General features: G+C 33.5%; 1 long non-coding RNA gene across 1 annotated transcript in view; it reads left to right on the top strand.

Moving 5' to 3' along the window:
• The first annotated feature begins 12,647 nt into the window (after positions 1-12,647).
• The window catches only part of LOC108527089 (uncharacterized), a 24,252-nt gene continuing 19,884 nt past the window's right edge, over positions 12,648-17,015 (top strand). Inside the window, exon 1 of the long non-coding RNA XR_001884688.1 lies at positions 12,648-12,702. This is a non-coding gene — a long non-coding RNA (uncharacterized LOC108527089). The remainder of the gene's footprint in view (positions 12,703-17,015) is intronic.

Genomic DNA, 17,015 nt, shown 5'->3' with positions numbered 1-17,015 from the left:
ATAAAATGAGAGACCCAAGAACCATCTCCAGGACTGCAGAAGACAGCAGGATGAGCGCGTGTGTCCCTGAGTCCTTCAAATGTGCCCTGGCTGTCGCCGTGGCAGCTGATGAGATGAACTGATGGAGGTTCTGATCTTCTGATTAGAAAATGCTGGGTCCAGTTTTTTTTTTTTAAGGACTCCTCAGTTGTTACAGTGACCTTACCCACTCTTCACTAAACCCTGCTTGGAGTGATGAGCAGCTATAACATTTAACTCCCTTTTTTATCTGAGAATCCTCCAGTTTCTTCCTTACTAGGTCTCAGGAAAATAGGAGGCAATAAACAAGGTTAATTTAGCTTAATTCATACTTTGTATGTTTGTGTAATATATCAATTATTTAGTGGAAAAAATGGAGTTTCAAACTTAAAGAAATGGAAAATAAGGGCTTAATGAGAATAATGCTGGTAGGTAACTCTCAGTACCTGTTGAAAAAAAATTGCATTAAAAAGTTATTCGACATACTAACTGAGAGTTTAGCATGCTCTCTTGTCTGAAGCTTAGAGTAAAATCTGTGTAAATCTTCACTCTTATAGCCACCTGTGAATATTTACACTGTAGTGTTTTTAAACACAATCTTATGGATAAGGTAATGCTTATACACATTTTCTGTTACTTCTCATACTCTGCTTCTTACTGGCTATGTGATTTTAGGCAAGTTAATGAACATTCATGGCTTCATTAACTTCTGTAAAATAAAGCTTTAAAGAGTACCTCTTACATAAGCTTATGATAAGATTAATATTTAGCACTGGGACTGGAAGATAATGTTAATACTTTCACTCATTCAATAAGGTTGCTTACGCTGCTATCATCCTTGAAAATAACACATCTGGTTTACACAATCACTTCTTCCTGTGGGAAGATCTTGGGAGTCCAATGATATCACTGGCTAGAAGGATAACAATTTTTTCTTCTGATTTTCTTAGTAACATTTTATTATATTAAAACTTTACCTCATTTATTTTAAATGTAGTTCTATAAATACAAAAAAAAAGCATATAGAAATATGAACCTAAACTAAAAATGCATTTCTCATTTCTTTCTAATCAAGGACCTCCAAAATGTTTAATCATAAGTGTGGGAAACTCAATGCCCCATGTGTCAATCCTTTGACAACTGGAATATGGGAGCTTGAATTGAGTGACGAAGACAAATGGAACGTAAATGAGCTAAGACTTCTTAGGGCAAGTTTGTGTTTGAAAATTCATTTGTCTTTCATAAAAATGTAACAAAATAACACAACCTACACACAATAACACAACCTATTAAAATTGCCAACATTTCTTAGATGTTATTGGCTATTACACATTTTAAAAGCAAATAATTTTAAAAACTAAGAGGATAACAGCCTCCTGCTACATCCACGTTGCTGCAAAAGACATGCTTTTATTCCTTTTCATAGCTGTACAATATTCCATCGGGTGTATGTAGAACAATTCCTTTACCCAATCTACTGTTAATGAGCACTTAGGTTGATTTCATGACTTTTCTATCATGTGCAGTGCTATGATAAGTATGAGTTCAGGTGTCTTTTTGATAAAATGATTTCTTTTCCTTTTGGTAGACACCCAGTAGTAGGACTGCTAGATTGAATAGTAGTTCTATATTTAGTTCCTTGAGAAATCTCCATACTATTTTCCATAGGAGCTTAACTAATTTACATTCCAACCAACAGTATATGTGTTCCATTTTCTCCACATCCTACCAACATCTGTTATTTTTTGACTTTTTACTAATAGCCACTCTGACTGGTCTGAGATGGTATCTCATTGGGATTTTAATTTGCATTTCTCTGTGATCAGTGATGTCGAGCACTTTTTCATGTGTTTGTAGGCCTCTTGTATGTTTTCTTTTGAAAGTGTCTGTTCATGCCCTTTGCCCACTTTTTAATGGGTTGTTTTTCTTGTTTATTTCTTTAAGTTCTCTACAGATTCTGGATCTTAGTCCTTTGTTGGAGGCATAGATTGCAAATATTTTCTCCCATACTTGGGAGGGCAATGTCCAGAAGAATTTTTCCTAAGTTTTCTTCTAGGGTTTTAATAGTTTAAGGTCTTACATTTAAGTCTTTAATCCGTCTTGAGTTAATTTTGCATATGGTGAGAAGTAAGAGTCCAATGTCATTCCCTGCATATGGCTAGCCAGCTTTCCTAGCACCATTTATCAAATAGGATATCTTTTCGCTAGTGCTTATTTTTGTCAGCTTTTTGGAAGGTCAGTTAGTGGCAGGTGTGTCAGTTTATTTCTGAGTTCTCTATTCAGTTCCATTGATCTATGTATCTGCTTTTGCACCAATATCATGAAGTTTTGGTTGCTGTATCTTTGTAGTATAGTTTCAAGTTAGATAATGCGGTGCCTCTGGCTTTGTTCTTTCTGCTTAGGATTGCTTCATTATTCAGGCCCTTTTTGGTTCTATATGAATTTTAGAATTCTCTTTCCTAATTCTGTTAAAGATTATGGTGATTTTGCAGGAATACCATTGATATGTAGATTGCTTTGAGGACTATGGTCATTTTAACAATATTGATCCTTCCAATCCACAAACAGTGATTGTTTTTCCACTTATTTGTGTCTTCTGTTATTTCTTTCACTAGCATTTTGTAATTTTTCTTGTAGATATCTTTCACCTTTTTGGTTAAATGTATTCCTAGGTACTTTATTTTGTGTATTTGACTGTTGTAAGTTGGATTGCATTCTTGATTTGTTCAGTTAACATTATTGGTGTATAGAAATGCTACTGATTTTTGTACATTGATTTTGTATCATGAAACTTTACTGAAGCTGTTTATCAGATCTATGAGTCATTTGGAGGAATCATTAGAGTTTTCTAGGTATAGAATCATATGGCCAGTAAACATAATTTGACCTCCTCTTTTCCTATTTACATGCCTTTTATTTCTTCTCTTACCTGGTTGCTTTGGCTAGGACTTCCAGTACTATATTGAATAGGAGTGGTGAGAGTGGACATCTTTGTTTCTTTGCAGTTCTTATGGGGAATGCTTCCAATTTTTGCCCATTCAATGTGATGTTGACTATGCTTTTGTCATAGATAGCTCTCGTTATTTTGAGGTATGTTTCTTCTATGCCCAGTTTATTGAAGATTTTCATCATGAAGCGATGCTGGATTTTATCTAATGCTTTTTCTGTATCTATTGAGATAATTATATGGTCTTAGTTTCAAATTCTGTTTATGTAGTCAATTAAATTTACCGATTTGCATATGTTGAACCACCCTTGCATGTGAGGAATACGGCCCACTTGATACTATTGAATTATCTTTTGGATGTGGTGCTGGATTTAGTTTGCTAGTATTTTGTTGAGGATTTTCACATCTGTGTTCATCAGGTATATTGGTTCATAGGTTTTCTTTTTTTTTTTTTCTTTTGGTGTGCCCTTGCTGGATTTTAGTTTCAACTCAACAACAGGTACACATGAACACATAAAGATGAAAATGACAGACACCTGGGACTCCAAGAGAAGTGAAGGAGAGAGAGGGACAAGGGCTGTAAAACTACCTTGGGTATTGTGTTCACTATTTGGGTGGTGGGTTCCATAGGAGCCCAAACCCTAGGATTATACAATATACCTGTGTAACAAACCTGTACATATAACCCTGGACCTAAGATTTTTAAAAATTAAAAGTTGTTACTTTTGATTTAAAGTTATTTTACATCCTGTGGTTTTTTGGTATACTTTAGAGCCTTCATAGAATAGTTGTTAAGTAGTTAAGCTGCTTTTCAATTAGAAAATTGTGTATTTCAATTGTGCCTCTAAAACTTATTGGTCATTTGACCTTTACTTTTTTAAAATTTGTGATTACATTTTTTAATGTAAAATGAGGTAATTGTATCTTCTTCATAGAGTTTTTAATCATCATTGAATGAGATAATATAAGCAAGGCCTTTAGAAGTTAAATACTCCATAAATGGTAGTTTTGATTCACTGGAGGATAAAAAGTCTGATTTATGGCCACTATAAATTTTCATGTAAATAATAGAGAATGAATACCAGAGATTCATATCTTAATTTATGTCAATATGAGTTGCAATTTCCTATGCAATTTAAATGTAATTTACAAAATAATTCAGAACATAGCATTTAGTTTAAGCCCAAACTGTGTAGAGTGATAGAAAAAGTGTAAGACTTGGAATAAGATACCTAGATTCTTGTTTCTGACCTACTGCCTACTTGCAGTAGGGAGAATTTCCCCAAGCAACTTGCCTTTTGCACTTTAGTTTTATCTTTCAAGTGGAGACAGTAATCATACCTTCCATTTTTATTGCTTCATCATTTACTAACTGTGTAAACTTAATCGTGTTTCTTAATTGTTTATGTGCCTCAGTTTCTACACCTGTATATTGAGGATAATAGTAATGTCTGTGTCACTGTGTTCTTGAGAGTAATGAATGAGAAAAAGCGTATGATTTCTGGCCACACCACCTGGCTGAGAGCACATAGTTAACATGTGCTGTTGTGTTTATTACCTAATTCACCCTCAGTGTTCTCTGAGAATCAAATGTGTTTGTAGGCTGAAAAATCACACAAACAAATTTTGTTGTTAATTCAATGACATCTAGATTTTGTAATCATTTGTTAGATTACTAAACAATCTAAATTTGCATAAAATGACTACTGAAATAAGAATATGATTTTCTTAATTTTGAGCTCTCTAAATATACTAATAATTATAATATCATATGACCGTGACTAGAAATTTGTTTAAAAATGCAAATATTATAGATAAATTTAATATTCAGAAAAATGGAGCAAATACTTTGATGAAAGCAAAGCAGTATCTGCCCTTCCTGTAATTATGGATCTATATTGACTCTAAATACATGTATATTTTTTACAGTTTAGTTCCAAAACATTTGGCTAAATATTTATTTCTAAAATGAACTTAGATTATTCACAATAAGCATTGTATTAAAATAAGGTGTTATATTTTAGCTCTTCTCTTTTTGCCCCTTGAGTTTGTGAGTAACACTAAATTTGTTTTGAACAGTTTTCTGAAGAGTGAATGATGGATAACACATTAGACAGACTATTGGTTTTTGGAATATTTATAAACATAAAAGTTTCAGCATCTCATATGAAAATCTAATAGATCTTTAGGAAATTCTTCAGTGTATTAATAATAATGAAATAAAAAACTATTTTGATGTGCTTTTTAAAATGAAGAATATCAGTCAAAATTGATAAAATAGATGTAATACAAAAAATGAATAATACTATAATACAGTGGAGAAAATAAATGATTCTTTTTAATCTCATTTAATTGCAATATTTTCTACTTTCCAGGATGTTCATGGACTCTATGATTTTATTAGAGTAGGTACTATTTCTATCTCAATAAATTATTGGATCTTATTATATTAGTATGTATGATATATAATGTTTTCATGATTTAATTTAACACAGAAGGTAAAGTATGTAGGCAGTTCAATGTAAGCATGGCTTTCACATTTGCATGCATTCTTCAGGGAAACAAAAGCACATCCACTATTTTAGGCTATTAATATTTCTCATATTTCATTAAGTAGAACTGAACATGCTTGTAATTCTGGACTTGTATTTTATTTTTCAGAACCTAACTCCAGAAAGGGTGATTTATGATTCTAAATATGAAAGTACATTTCTAGTGTATTTCCACAACAGTACTTGGAAGAGCTGGGATGTAAACAAAAAGTAAAGTAGAAATCATTGGCACAGATCTGAAACCCAGTTTTATTAGGGTAAGAAAATATATCCAATTTGAAAGCTGGAATTACCTTCTTTGATAACGTTTTCAAACTTTGGACCAATAATTAAGTAACATCATGTTTTACTTACTTATGCAGAATGTAATTAAGACTTTTTTTTTTTTAATGCAGAAGCTTAAATTCCATTTCACACTGTAGCCAGACAATTCTCAGCTCAAGCCAACCTTGGGCTTGAGGGATTTCTTCTGCTTTGTGCTCAGGGAGACAATAGAGCATAATTTTGAATGCACAGCAGTTTATCCCGAGATCAATTCAATTGTACCAAAGCCATACAGCTTTAGATTATTTAATCAACTTATTTCATAAGCAGAAACAAATACAAGAGCAAAGAGTTCAGTGTTGCTTGATATTTAACATAATTCATGTAGTTTTCTGTTTACGCATTTCAAGGGTTTATACTACCTATATATTCAGCAAAATAAAATAAAACACAACCTTATTGCATGCTAACATTGGCATTTCCCATCATTTATAAGACTATGTCTTCACTCTAAATTCTGTACTGTGGACAAGTATATGAACAGAGCCCCTTCAATCTCTTCATTGTAAAAGCAGTATTACTTAACTTTTGGAAATATGGAAGATTACAGAGTCACAGTGCTTTTTGAAAGAATATATTTTATATCTATATCTGAACCTATATTTTTATATAGATATATATCTACAAGGATAGCTCCTTCAAAAAATATTTGAAGGAAAATGTCCGGAGTTGAGTGGTTCAATATGTCTATATCAGCCATATGGCTGATGAAGTAGGTCATGGCTCAGACCAGGATAAAGTCTTTAGAAACTCCCTCTGAGGTTAATGTTCTTTGTTTAGATTGTTTTTCTTTCTTATTCTCTTGCATCACCATAATAAATTGTTCAGTGAACTCCTAATCAAACTAGTCAATTAGAACCTCAAAGACCATTTCAAGTCTTTTCACTTATTGGGGCCAAAAAGGTTCAGATTTGCAACAATATGGTGGATATTCACCTGGGATTCTCAACGAAAATCGTGTCAATACCATTGTACCATTATCAAAACCTCTAATTTTTAAAATCATTTTCTAAAAGTATCTTTTTCCTGACAATATTCCCCTTAAAAATATTAGTTACTAAATCTACTACTTCATGACAGCAGCATGAATTGTGGTTAAGTGATAGATTGAGATGAGATAATGCCGAATAGATGGTATTTTTCAGTATTCTGAATGTAAATATTAGTTGTAGCCACAATACACGTAAATTAGATTATTTTCCCATCAATCTTTCTGCTGAAATTCCACCGTCAGCTACTTAGAGTATCCACCAATTTTCTCACAAATGTATATGACAATTTATTCTGCTGCTTATAATTCCATAGTCTAGAAATTTCTGTCACATTAAGTTTTTAAAAAATATTTTAAGATGTTTACATGTGTCATTTCAGAACTCTCTACACCTATGTTAATTTACACAGTATCACTTATATAATTAGGCTTTTAAAAATTAAATCAATATTAAATTCATATTCACTTATATTTAAGATACAATTGGAATTTATGGCTTCTAGAAAGTAAAAGAAATCTCTAATACAGTGAATTAAAAATTCTTAAAGACGCAAAATGAAAAGTGAAAGAAGTTTTACCTCTTATTGCATATATACATACATCTTTCTATCCATGTATTCACATATATATGCAGTTATATTCTTTAACAAATTCTATGAAGCGGCTCACACTTATGCATTGTTCTGTTCCTTGCTTTTTCATATACCTACTAACATTTCTTAGAGAGATTTCATCTCAGCATTCATAGTTGTACTGTGTTCCATTCCTTTGATTATTATTATTATTAAAATGTTCTTTCTACTGGGGGCAGTGGCTCATGCCTGTAATCCTAGCACTTTGGGAGGCTGAGGTGGGTGGATCACAAGGTCAAGAAATCGAGACCTTCCTGGCCAACATGGTAAACCCCATCTCTATCAAAGATACAAAAATTAGCTGGGTGTGGTGGAGCATGCCTATAGTCCCAGCTACTCGGGAGGCTGAGGCAGGAGAATCGCTTGAACCCAGGAGGCGGAGGTTACAGCGAGCTGAGATCCAGCCACTGAACTCCAGCCTGGGCAACAGAGTGAGACTCTTTCTCAAAAAAAAAAAAAAAAAAAAAAAAGTCCTTTCTTTGTGTCAAGCATTGTACTAAATGCTTTACCTACCTTTATTCATTCATCCTCCATGACAGCTCTACATAGCAAGTACTATTGTTTTTATTGTTTTCCCCATCACAAAGCACTAACTCTGAACATGAACTCAAAGTCAGATTTCCTGCTGATTAACATTTAGGTTTCCTCCTGTTTTTTATTTTGTTTTCTTAGCTAGCAAAGTAAGGATAACATAGCTTTGAGAGTGTATGTTTTTGTGTCTTTATATGTGTATTTGTGGTTGTGTGTAAGTCTGTGGATGAAAAGACATATTTGCATACATAATGAGTCTATTTTGTTAATAAAGTTGCTGGATAAAAGGAACACGTTTTAAAATGTATTTTAAAAGTTGTCTTCATATGGAATCTGCATTCTCTTTTATTTTCCCCTTGTTTCTTCATTTTGCCTTATTGGAAGTTACTTAATATGTTTATTCTATTTTTATCTTTACAAAGTTACTTTTAATAATAAATTAGTTTATGTTTAGTGCTTAATGTTGTAATTAAAACATACATCATAAAACTTTTTTAGTTCACCATAAATTAGTACCTTTTTCACTTCCCAGACAATGGAGGACCTTACAGATTTTTTAACCCATTTGCTTCCTCCTACCTTCTGTGTTATTATCATGAATTTATATTCTGATTATATTAATCTACAGCAGATTTTATTATTGTTGTTTTAAATAGTCAATATTTGTTTAAATTTAAAGACAAATTACTTTTGTAGTGTCTTTTTTTTTTTTTTCTTTTTAGACGGAGTCTCATTCTGTCGCCCGGGCTGGAGTGCAGTGACGCAATCTCGACTCACTGCAACTTCCGCTTCCCAGATTCAAGCGATTCTCCTGCCTCAGACTCCTGAATAGCTGGGACTACAGGCGCGTGCCATCGTGCCTGGCTAATTTTTTGTATTTTAGTAGAGGCTGGGTTTCACCCTGTTGGGCAGGATGGTATTGATCTCCTGACCTCATGATCCGCCTGCCTAGGCCTCCCAAAGTGTTTCTAGTGCTTTTAATTTCTTGAATCTTTGTGCTTACATCTTCTAGGATAATTTTCCACTTGCATGATGATATATCTCTCTCGTGTGTGTATATGTTGGTGCTTGCATACATAAAGGTATGTATGTGTGATTGGGGAGGAATGATAAATTATCATTTACTTTCTAATACATCTTATTTTGGAAGGCTATTTTCACTAGATTTAGAATTGTTTAAATGGACATCTATTTTTATTTTCATTCTGAATTTTGTAAATGCCATTTAATCGACTTCTAGATTATATTGTTTCTGTTTAAGTGCCAGCTTAAACTCTTTTTATCACTCCCTTTCTTAGCCTACCTTTTAAGATTTTCTATCGGTCCCTGGTATTAAACAATTTACCTATCATGTGCTTACATGTGATTTTCAAAAAATTTATCTTGCTCAGAGCTCATAAAGCATATTGAATCTGTGTTTGATTTTCTTCAAGTTTTCTCTGCCCATCCTTCTAGGATTCCAATTATATGTAAATTAAGTATTTTCCCAATGTCCCATCTATCTCTTCTCATATCTTAATTTTCTATTTTTTCTTTCTGTTTTTCAATCTATTTATTTTCTATTGGTATTACTTTACCTCAGTCTAATATAGGGTTAATTTGATCTATTAAAGAGTTAAAATCAATTATTGTATTTTCTTTTCAAAGACATCTATTTTAATAGATTTTGTTTTCTGGTGAAATTATTAATCTTTCTATTTTCTTGAACATATTAATTATCATTATTTTGAAATCTATGTCTGATAATACCAATATCTGGATAATCTATAGTTATGTATCTATTCTCTATTTTCCTTTTGATTTTAATCTTTCGCTCCAGTTTCCCTGTAGTTCCCTTCCCTGAGGGAGAAGGAGAGTGAAATGAAGAAGAATAAAAGGCAAAATAAGGATATGCAACCAAAGTAGTCCTCTTCATCTAACTGGGGATTGATCTCACTGAGACTTGCTAAGGAATACAGAGAATGACTCAGAATTTTCCACTTAGAATTTACAGTTTTCTTGATTAGAAGCCAAGAACTACTCTATTTGAATTAGCACATTAAAAGACTTAGGGGAACATCTTAAGACCAGAGTGTACACTTACTAAATATTCTTTAATTTAATAAATATTTTTGGTACAGTCAATCCTGGTTATTTGTATGTCCTATGTTAGTAAATTTGCCTACTCACTAAAATGTATTTTTACCTTCAAAATCAACACTTAGGGCATTTTTGTGATCACTAATGGATATACAAAAGATTTGATGTACACATTCCCAGCTGAAGTTGACTGAACAAGACAATACTCTGCCTTCTTGTTTCAGCTCTCATAGTGTAAACAGATGTCTTTTTTTCAGCCTATTTACTATCATGGTTTTTTTTTTTTTTAATTTTGTGCTTTTTGGTGATAATTTTATTGTTTCGATGGTCCCCAAGCATAATGTTGAAGTGCTGTTTAGTGCTCCTAAGCACTAGAGGGCTGTGATGTGCCTTAAAGCAGAAATACATGTGATATATGAGCGTCATTCACGCATGACTTGTAGAGCTGTTGGCCATGAATTCTATGTTAGCAAATCAACAATATATCACGTCTCAGAAAAGGACAAGGAAATTTGCCAATATGTACATGAAGTTGCTCTGGAAAGTTCTAATGTGTATGATGAGCCTATGGAAAAGACGAAAAATCTGCTAAATTGTGGATGATGACATAAGATGACAACTATTGAAAATGGTAGAGTGGACAGCATTGTTGTAAGACTGAAAGCCAAAGGAATTTATAGTCATGTTACTCAGTGTCAGGAAGATTTTATACTCTTCTTGTTTGATGTTTTATTACTTTGAAAAAATACTGCCTATAATTTATTATTTGTCAGAAACACATAAAGTGTCTTTAAACAGAAACATGGATAAAACAAGACTACGTGTTGATTGATGGGCAAAAATACTGTGACCACAGACTGTTAGGAACATAGTACTGCATTTCTCATAGGAACAGTGGCTTAGTATTCACTAATTCACTGTTCAAGGAATTTTATAGAAAATAACTATCATGAATAATAACAATTGATTTTATTTACCTTATATCAAGTAATTTTCTGCTTCCAGGGATTCAACAATGAACAAATCAGATGTAGTCATTTCTTCAAGATGACTGCATTTCAGCGGGTTGGGGTGAGGAGGGTAAAGAACAAATAAGTATATACCATGTTGTGAAGTAAACTGCTATAAAACAATCTCAATAGGGCAATAGAGTGAATAAGTTGTGGTTTTATACAAGTTAGGAAAATTTATCTAACAAAATGACCTTAAAACAGATAATTGAAGGAAAAAGAGTGCCAGAGAGAGGAAGGAGGAAAAGCAAAGAGTCCAAAGTAGAAGTGTGCTTTTTAAATGGGAAAAGTAAGCAGGTGGGTGTGAGCAAGGAGATGGGTGGGTATAACAGCTGAAGGAGTACAGTAAATCCTGTATGGCTATATAGTGCACTGTGAACTGGATGTCTTCCATTTGTTTTTCCAGATATATGCCCCACTCTTCTAGACCTTGATCTGTGCTCATTCATGGAACACATCGACAGGCTGGGTTTGATTGGGTTTGGACAATAAGAATAGACAAGAGATTAGAGAGAGGTAGGAGAGTGAAGATGAGGTGTGTAACCTCCCAGCACTCTCTCTGCATGTTTCCCACAGGCTGGCTTTGCCTCCCACTAAAGATCACAGCTCCTAACAAGTGGACTTCTTTTTCTCTGGGTTCCAGTAATAGTTTCCTCCTCTCACCCCTTAGGGCTTGGGGATGGTTTTGGCTTCTGCTGTCATTAATACCATGGTCCTGCATTATCCCCACGACCCCCTGAAATTTCCCTTTTTCCTTGCCCATATCTTTTAAATAGACTCTTGATTAAACTTTCCAAAAATTGCTAATTTGAATGTGCCATTTGTTTCTTGTTATGAATGTATTACACAAGGTAAGGGTTTGGTTTCTACATGGGTGTCCCATGGAGCCACTGTCAAGTTTTGAGTATTTAAATGCCATAACTTTGATAGCTGTATAGAGAACAGAGGATAGAGAGACAAGGTTGGTAGCAGAGAGACCACAAAGAAGGATATTATAAAAATCCAGATAAAAAATAATTTAGCTCAAATAAAACGATAGAAGCAGATTTATTAGGAAGTGATTGAATACAAGATAAATATTGGAGAAATTTGGCAGGATTTTCTGATGGATTGAGTTTCAGACATAAGAAAAAAACAAAAACTCCCAAATCAAAAAATAAAACAAGCAAACAAGAAAACCTTCAGAGCTTTTGACCTAAGCAAATTATAATAATTGATGGTCCAGTCACTAAAATGAGGAATGTTACATTTTAGGGGGATATCCAAAATTTGTTTGGGGAAAAATTTAATTTGCAGCGTTAGACAGTCTAATAGAGAAATAAGAATATGGAATTCAAGGAAGTAAATATGAGAATCATCAACACAGATATTATTTCATGTCAAGAGACTGGATAAGATAAGGAGATTGTGGATAAAGAGAGCAGAGGTGAGAGGACTAAGTCTTGGGACAACAATGTTACAAGACCAGAAGTAAAAAGAAAAAATGTCAAGGGACACAGAAAATCAGAAGACTGTGAAGTAAGAGAAGGTTCTGAGAATCAAGAAGATTCTGAGTTGCTAAGTAAAGAAAGTGCTTTAACGGAAAGGGAATGGTGAATTGTCAAATACTTCTTAAAAGGTAAGTGAGAATTGACCAGTGAACTGAGTGACAAGGAAATATTTACTGGCCTTGACAAGAATACTCTTACTAGAGTGTTTTATGACAGAATGGAAGAAGCAGAAAGGGAGACAGTGAGAAAATATAACTCTTTTGAGAAATTCTTATCAAGAATGACAAAGTTCAAAAAGCAGCAGAAAAGGGGAAATTGGGTAGTGGCTGAAGGGAAATTTGGGATAAAAGAGGAGAAACGTATTTTAGGAATTTAGAAATGATACAATATAAAATAAAATTTTGAGAGACAGATTACTGAAGCAATATCTTTGCTTCTGTAAGTGAGGAGGTAAAGAATATATCAGCAGACATCTAAGAAGGTAATATACTTAGTGTTAGGATAAGGTGAAATTTTTTCTGTGTTCTCATCTACTCTCATTTGAAATAAAAGGCAAGGTCATCAGATGAGAATATGGAGACTAGTGAGACTTGCAGTTTCACACGCAGAGGATATATGTAATAGCCATCTAAGACAGAGATCCACAAGCTTACGGCAAAGACCAGATATTAAATATTTTAGGCATTGTCAATGATGTAGTCTCTGTCATAGCTACTCGACTTCTGTGTTATAGTATAAAAGCAGCTATAGATAATAAATAAACAAATGAACATGGCTGCATTTCAGTATAATTTTACTTTTAAAAACAGCAGAGATCTAGATTTGGCTCATGGGCCATAGTTTAATATCTGATCCAGGAGAGTGAAAAAAAATTAATGGTCTAGGGAAATGGATTAGGGTTTTCAGAAAGCTCTCCAGGCTTATTTGAGGTTATAATCATGAATATAAATATTAATCAGTACGTAGTGTTTCTCTCCAGCCATGTTTTAGGTGGGGGATGGGGAAGACAAGTGTTGTAAGCGTTCTTGTTGAACAAGACATGGATTTTTTATTCTTAATTTCTGCCAACGTGTGAGCTGTTCTAGTCATTTTTTTCTGTCTCTCTTTTCTCATTCCTATAATTGTATGCTTTCTTTTGCATAATTGCACATTATTCTTTATTTCACAGAGTAAAAGAATTTCTTAATTCCTGTATCAGACAGGCAGTTTCCTGCTTTAGATCCTTCAGTGTCTCCCCACTGTATGAGCACATCATACTCTAAGTATGGCTACCCGGCCTTGCACACCATGGGGTCCTACTTTCTCTCCAGCATCATCTCACAGCTCTTTCTACTCTTATTCACTGCACTACCCACATTTGGGTCCTTGCTCAGTTTCTTCAACGTAACAAAGTTCACTCCATTCTCAGACTCCTTCCTCGGCTTAAAATGCTCATCCCCTGAACCTTTCTTAAATTACCACTCATTTTCAAGCCCTATTTGAAATGCTCCTTTCTCTTGGAGGCTTTTCCTCATCCATCTGTGTACTCTTCACTTCCCACTGCACAGCCCCTTCTACGCACAGAGCCACTCAGTAATTTTCCTCCTAATATCCTGATCTTTCCCTTCGTTGGATTCAACATAATATGTAATTATGAATTTATAGCTGATGTCATTGGTTTGATGTCCATATAGCTCACTATAGCCATGAGAACAGGATCTATGTATGATTTGTTCCACCAACATATATCCTGGCCTAGCCCTTGGTATAGTAGATTTATAATATATATTTGCTGATGAATTAATGAATGAAATAATTTTCTCAGATTTTATGCACTTTAGGAATGAGAGGTAGAATAGGATCCCCATTGCAGCTTTCACACTATTGCTGCTTGTATTAGTCTGCTCAGGCTGCCATAAAATATCATAGACTAACTCATCTTGTTATAGATGTGGAGGTTAAAAGTCCAAGATCAAGGTGCCAGAAGGGAGGCCTCTCTCCTCAACCAGCGAAAGGTACCTGTTTGCCGTGTTTTCACAGGGCCTTTTCTCTGCATGTACTCATGAAGAGAGAAAGTGCTCTAAAATCCCTTTCTCATAAGTACTTCAGTCCTATCAGATTAGGATCCCATTCCATGACCTCACTTAAACTCAGATCCCCCAAAATACATTGACACAATAAAAAAGAAAGACATTCGACTATCTCAAGAAAGGCAGAAAAGGCACTTGGCAGAATTCAACACTCATTCATTATTAACAAACAGCAACAATTCATCAAACTAAGAATAGGAGTAAACTCTTCTAATCAGCTAAGGAGAATTTATGAAAATTCTAATGTTAACATTACACTTTATCATGAAATAGTAAGCTCTTTCCTCTAAGATAGAAAACAAGACCAGAATATTTACATTCACTGTTTCTATTCAGCATTGTACTGAATGTCCAGCCAATGAAATAAAAGTTCAAAGTGTTTAAAAATAAGTAGAAAGATATATAGCAGAAAATAAGCAAAAATGTATTTATTTGAAGATAATAAAATTGTGTATGTAGAGTATGTAGAGTCTACAAAACTAAAATTAACAAGTAAATTGATGAAGATCACAGAATTCAAGATAAACATATAAAAATAAATTGTACTTATATCTACATTAATAACCAACACCACTGAAAGTCACAATAAAAATTAAAATTAAATATTACAGTTAAACCCAACAAAAAATATATATAATCTTTATATTAAAAAAAAATAACATTGCCTAAAGAAATTACTTAAGACTTAAATAAAGATACAGATTTGCCATGATTATAAGTTGGAAAGCTCAATACTTTTAGGTGTTAATTTCAAAATTGTCTTACGGATTCAATATGATCTTTCACAAAATTCAAGTAGGTTTCTAGTAGAAATTGGTAAAAGATTATAAAGTTCATACGGAAAAGCAAAGACCTAGAATATCGAAAATCATCTTTAAAAAAATTGAACAGAGTTAGAGTTAGACAAATTGATTTCAAAACTTACAATACAGCTACAATAATTGTGACAGTGTGATACTGGCATAAGATGGACAAAGCAATCAATGAGCAGAAAAGAGATTCCAGAAATAGATACACATTTCTAGTCCATTGCTGAGTAAATTGGGTAAGAAACGGTGTTTTCTTTTCTTTTGACTGATGTTGATGAAACAACTAAAATATTCATAAGAAAATATGAAACTAAACTCCTGTTTCACACTATACAAAACAGTAAGTTAAAAGTAAATTATAGGCTATCAGTTCTTTTTGTGCTGCTATTATGGAATACCTGACATTGGGCAATTTGTAAAGTACATAAATATATTTCTTATCATTCTGGAGGCTGGGAAGTCCAAGGTCGAGGGGCTCACATCTTGTGAGAGCCTTCTTCCCATTGTTGCATCATCTCATGGCAGAAGGTGAAAGGGCAAGAGAGCACTGGCATGTGCACGCATGCAAGCGAAGCAGAGGCTGGGGGAGGGAGCCAAACTTATCCTTTTATCAGGAATTCACTTCCATGATAACAGCATTAATTCATCTCTGCCTTCATGACCCAATCATTTCTTAAAGGTCCATATGTGAACACCGTTGCATTGCGGATTAAGTTTTCAGCATACAAACTTTGGGAAACACATTCAAACCATAGTATAGGCCTAAATTAAAAACCCAGAACCAGAAAACTTCCAAGAAAATCATACTATAATGTCTTCATAGCCTTAGAACAGGCAAGTTTCTTTTATCAGAACAGATAAAAACCACAGATGTTAAAATAAGCACAATTGATTAACTGAAGAATGTCTGCTCATGCGAAGATTCCATTTTAAAAATGGATAAGCCACAGACTGGAAAAAATATTCACAAGAAATAGATATGACAAAACATTTATATCTAGAATGTATAAATACTCTTACAGCAGACAATAAGATGATTAATTCAAGTTTAAATAGATAAATTATTTCGATAGACAATTCCCAAAATAAGATATTCAAATGGAAAATAGCATATGAAAAGACACTCAACATCATTTGTGATCAGGGAAATACAAATTAAAACAAATAGAAAAAAGGGCTATATTTTCACACTACTAGAATGGCAAAGTGAGAAAATTATTGCCTGGAAAGAAGGCTTGAAACTGACTGGAAAGAGACATGAAAAAATTTATTGAGAATGTTCTATCTGTTGTCTTGTGTTGTGATAACACCAGTACCTAAAATAATCAAGCACATCAAACCGAACTCTTGACACTTGTAGGTTTTATTACATATCAATTATGTATCAATCAAAAAGGACTAAATTCACTTCATCCTCAAACCTGATTTTACTCTATTGTTTTCTTTCTAAGTAAATGATAGCACAGCCAAATGTTGCTTTAGTGAAAAATTTCAGAGTTATCTTTGAATCTATACTCTATTACCCTATCTCCTATGACTGAATATTATTTAATTATTTAATTA

Source organism: Rhinopithecus bieti, unplaced genomic scaffold, assembly GCF_001698545.2.
Source record: "Rhinopithecus bieti isolate Rb0 unplaced genomic scaffold, ASM169854v2 scaffold_3316, whole genome shotgun sequence".
Lineage (NCBI taxonomy): Eukaryota > Metazoa > Chordata > Mammalia > Primates > Cercopithecidae > Rhinopithecus > Rhinopithecus bieti.
The sequence above is the reverse complement of the archived record's forward strand: the minus strand, read 5'-3'. Positions and strand labels throughout refer to the sequence as shown.